Genomic DNA, 4,666 nt, shown 5'->3' with positions numbered 1-4,666 from the left:
CCAAACTAACCTGTCTCTCAACCCTACTAGACCTAATAAACTTGCTTTTATTCATTTTCACTCTCAAATTTTTGCCTTCACACAATCTTCCAAACTCACTCACCAACTTCTGCATTTTCTCACTTGAAACTGCCATCAATGCTGTAACATCATCATGCAATTACTGACTCCTTTCTCAGGACCTTTCATTGCCAACAGACTGCATCCTCACCCCTCTCTTCAAGACTGACATTCATGTCCCTCATCATTCATCCATAAACAAGTTTAACAAACTTAATGACATCAAAACCCCTGCCTTAGAACAACCTTTACTTGAAACAATTCACTCTCTTTTCTTCCTACCTGTACAGGTTGCACCTCTTTATCTGGCAACATTGGGACCTGGTCACTGTGAGACCACAAAATGCCAGAAAACAGAAATTGACTCGTAAGTCATACACAGTTGATGATCTGATCTCATAGTACTCACACAAAGTTTTTCCAGAAGCTTCTTCATCTGATTTGTTCAGTAACTCCACCTTTTCAGACACAGATAATGATTTATGTTTACAATTAATAGTACTAGCACCATCTTCTGCACCTCTTGTTCTCATGGATGACATCCTGAAGGGCTAAAATACAGCTGAATGTAAGAAATTATCAAGTCTATTAATTAGCTAAACAGATTTTGGTGCCTTAGCATTGCTAATAACTAATGGCAGCAGATTAAAAATGTGCTGGACCACAAAAAATTTCATATAATTTACACTGCAGGGATACAATTTTTTAAGCAGTTTCATGACTATGATTCATCAACAGTTCAAGACACTTGGGTACATACATATCATTCATTCACTTTAGATACTATCTAACACTACTTCTCTTTACATGGGCATGATGAAGAACAGATAGGCACACATCTTTTGTAGGAATCAATTTTAAAGAATTGTGGTCCACCAACCTACAGGCAGGAAAGGGCAAAGGATGATCATTTTCATGGAATCAGACTTTCTACTGAATGCATATATATTTCATGCAATTTCATATGCAAAGGTGTACATAATCTTCATTCACTTTAATCTATAAAGGAGGACACAATCTTCAAGCAATCTAAAATATTACGGTACAATTATCTTCCGTGAAATTTTCACACAGTGTAAAATACTAATGTACATACGTTTTCCATGAAGTCAGTTCTTCTGATCAGTTTTCTCTTCTCTTTCATTATCTTCTCCAAAGAAGGCAAATACAGTTGAGAATAGCTGAGGTGAAACTTTATCCTCATGCTTTCGGATATAGTTCAAGACATAACGATCAGCTCCAGTGATGATGTAATGTCGACCCCAAATATTTAGAGTTGCTCCTAAGAAGCAGAAATTATTAACGTTTACATTATAGTTATATAACTTAACTTTCAAACTACTGCAATATTTCATACAAATGGTCCAAGAACTATATGACAATGGCATTCATTGAAATCCAGTTGGATTGTAATAAGTGACAAATCCATTTCATGAAGCTTCATTTTACACTTAAATGCTATTAATTCTAATGTCCACCTAATAGTGTTCATGCAGAATTCAACAGATGATCAACAGTAGCTGAAGGGGAAAGCCTTTCACTCATCTAAGGGATTGGAAGAGTCTCATAATCAATATTTTTAGTCTCATATTCAATATTTTTTCCCAAGTCCAAGATGAAGAGTTACACAAAAGTAATTAATCAAGAGGTAAAGGGCTATATAGTGGAGGCCGGTAGCTCAACCAATTCAAAGGCAAAAACGGTAAAATTTGAAGGATGGAAAGCCTTTTCACTGTCAGTAGAGCCCTATGATCATCTGAGAAGACATTTGCCTGCAGAGGGGTTAAAACACCATTTCATCCATCAAAATGAGGTGTGTCCATTAGAATACAGCCTCTTCAACAAACATGAAATTTATACAGCTGAGAAATAATCACATAAACACAGACCAGACCATCCAGGCTTATTATCTCAGGTCAGAGATGAGGCAGCACAAAGTAACCCCTTACCCACATTCAAGCACTGACTGCTTGTGTATGTACCTCAAGTATGTTACTGTCTGGAATCAAGATGTGGTAAAAAAAAGACAGAGAGAGAATTTTGTTTAACATCATCAAAACCTACATTTCTTACATGTGGACAGATTCCTATAAGCATCTGAGAGCATGCCCATAAGAAGACATACCAGGAATGTAAAGACCCCCAGAAGAACTAATGGAAAAGGCAAAAGTGAAGCACAACAAACTCTGAAAAAAAACCAATGCTCTGAAAAAAATATACAGTGAACCAATAGCATTGTGGCAGAGAATTAGACTACAAGGAAACCTCCAAGGCACTACCATATGTCTGAAAGAGTAACATAACAAAACTGTTGAGGATTAAGGTGTAGCATATGAATTCAAGAACACATGGAGGGCTGCAATCAAAATTACACTTGAAGAAATTAGGAATTATAACTATGCCTGAGATAAGGAAATTATTGATTGAATGACAGAACTTAAAAAGAGCCAACCCATATCAGACCATAGTGTCAGCATGGCAATCCCCAAACAGCTGTTTCTCAATAAAAATTACCATTTATGACCTATTAGCAGCCAATGAAAAAGACAAGAACACAGCACTACAAGAAAGCCAAACAAACCAGAATTGTTTGATATAAAAGACTTTGCAACCTTCCTAACATCTACAAAGCTGTGCTTAACACAGGATACTTTCCCTTGAAATCTAACAAAAATACCAAATAACACAAAAAAACAAGGTCATATACTGACTCTCCTAAAAACCAATGTGTAGTACCAAGGAAAATTTTTGAGTGAATAAGTAACCTCAGATGAAGATAGCACCTTAAATATTTGCCTCTAAACCAGAATCAGTATGGCCTCTGGAGGAGATGAGGCACCACCTATGCAAATATAATTGTTGCAAAGCAAACTGCAGTCATATGGGACAAAGAATAAACTGTATAGTCGTACAAAGAGATAAGCAAAACCTTCAACAAAGTGTGGATAAATGGCTTACAATATAAGCTGTAACAGTCAAGCATACCACAAATCACAGAGAAACTACAATCCAATTTCCATTAGCCAGCATACTCAACAGCATCAACATCGCTAAAATTTCCTTCACTAAGTGGGGTCTCCAAGGTTAGTGTCATTTCATCAATTTCATTCATAACTTGGACAGAAGACTTTTCCCCTTCTGTTGGGAACGTGAGTCTGAATATTATCTAAGCATCAGATGGCATGTAAATAGTAGTCTCTAATAACAAACTCCTTGAACACACTCACTTAGTACAATTATAGAAATCCAGACTAAAATTCAAAAAGGTTTGAAAAATAAAAGCAAATTCACTACTGTGGCACTAAAGAGAATAAAGCCCAGTGACAAAGCTATAGAAGGAAACAGGATGCTAAAAAACTTAAAATGACTTTTGTTTCCAAACCAATTTCATTCATGAGGTTTTGGTTACAAGAGTTTCAGTTTAGACAAGTAGTACTGTCTTTGGAGTCATAAACTTTCAATCATCCTTTCAGTTACATTCTTTAACTTACTTCCTAAAGTACAATGATTTTTATGATAATGATTCTCTCAGAAATATAGTTTAAAGGAATAAAATGCCTCACCTATGTAGAAATCATCCAAAGTGTAGAAATCATGGCTAATATATCGTCCAGCCCCTTTCTTATCTGCATCAGGCTTTGGTACACGTGTCCTTGACAATACACGTCCTCCTAGTCCACCTGGTTTCTCCTGTTTATGAAAATCTTGTAAAAGACTGAACTTTTATACATTTAAAATACAAATTACGTAACCTACGCTGTGGTTTCATTATACATAGCAGCTAGAGACGGAGCATGAACAGATGTGGCCTTTGTTGTCTTTTTCTAGTGCTATCTTGCACACATGCAGGGGGAGGGGCTGACATTTCATTTGTGGAGAGGTGGCAATGGGAATGAATAAAAGCAGCAAGTATGACTTATGTACATGTGTATATATGTATATGTCTGTGTATGTATATATACATATATATATATATTTTTTTTTATACTATTCGCCATTTCCCGATAGCAAGGTAGCGTTAAGAACAGAGGATTGGGCCTTTGAGGGAATATCCTCACCTGGCCCCCTTCTCTGTTCCTTCTTTTGGAAAAAAAAAACGAGAGGGGAGGATTTCCAGCCCCCGCTCCCTTCCCTTTTAGTCGCCTTTCAACGACACACAGGGAATACGTGGGAAGTATTCTTTCTCCCCTATCCCCAGGGATAATATATATGTATATATATATATATATATTTTTTTTTTTTTTTTTTTTATACTTTGTCGCTGTCTCCCGCGTTTGCGAGGTAGCGCAAGGAAACAGACGAAAGAAATGGCCCAACCCCCCCCATACACATGTATATACATACGTCCACACACGCAAATATACATACCTACACAGCTTTCCATGGTTTACCCCAGACGCTTCACATGCCCTGATTCAATCCACTGACAGCACGTCAACCCCGGTATACCACATCGCTCCAATTCACTCTATTCCTTGCCCTCCTTTCACCCTCCTGCATGTTCAGGCCCCGATCACACAAAATCTTTTTCACTCCATCCTTCCACCTCCAATTTGGTCTCCCTCTTCTCCTCGTTCCCTCCACCTCCGACACATATATCCTCTTG

The 4,666-nt window shown here is 37.3% G+C and overlaps 1 long non-coding RNA gene across 1 annotated transcript; it reads right to left on the bottom strand.

The window, feature by feature from the left end:
- Positions 1–629: 629 nt before the first annotated feature.
- On the bottom strand, positions 630–3,802 carry LOC139764053 (uncharacterized). The gene is made up of 2 exons (XR_011716301.1): positions 3,624–3,802; positions 630–1,342 (listed from the first exon to the last, which is right to left on the bottom strand). It is a non-coding gene; the product is annotated as an uncharacterized lncRNA (long non-coding RNA).
- Between the last annotated feature and the right edge of the window lie 864 nt (positions 3,803–4,666).

This window comes from Panulirus ornatus, chromosome 48, assembly GCF_036320965.1.
Source record: "Panulirus ornatus isolate Po-2019 chromosome 48, ASM3632096v1, whole genome shotgun sequence".
NCBI classification, from domain to species: Eukaryota; Metazoa; Arthropoda; class Malacostraca; order Decapoda; family Palinuridae; genus Panulirus; species Panulirus ornatus.
This window is presented reverse-complemented; position numbering and strand designations above follow the sequence as displayed.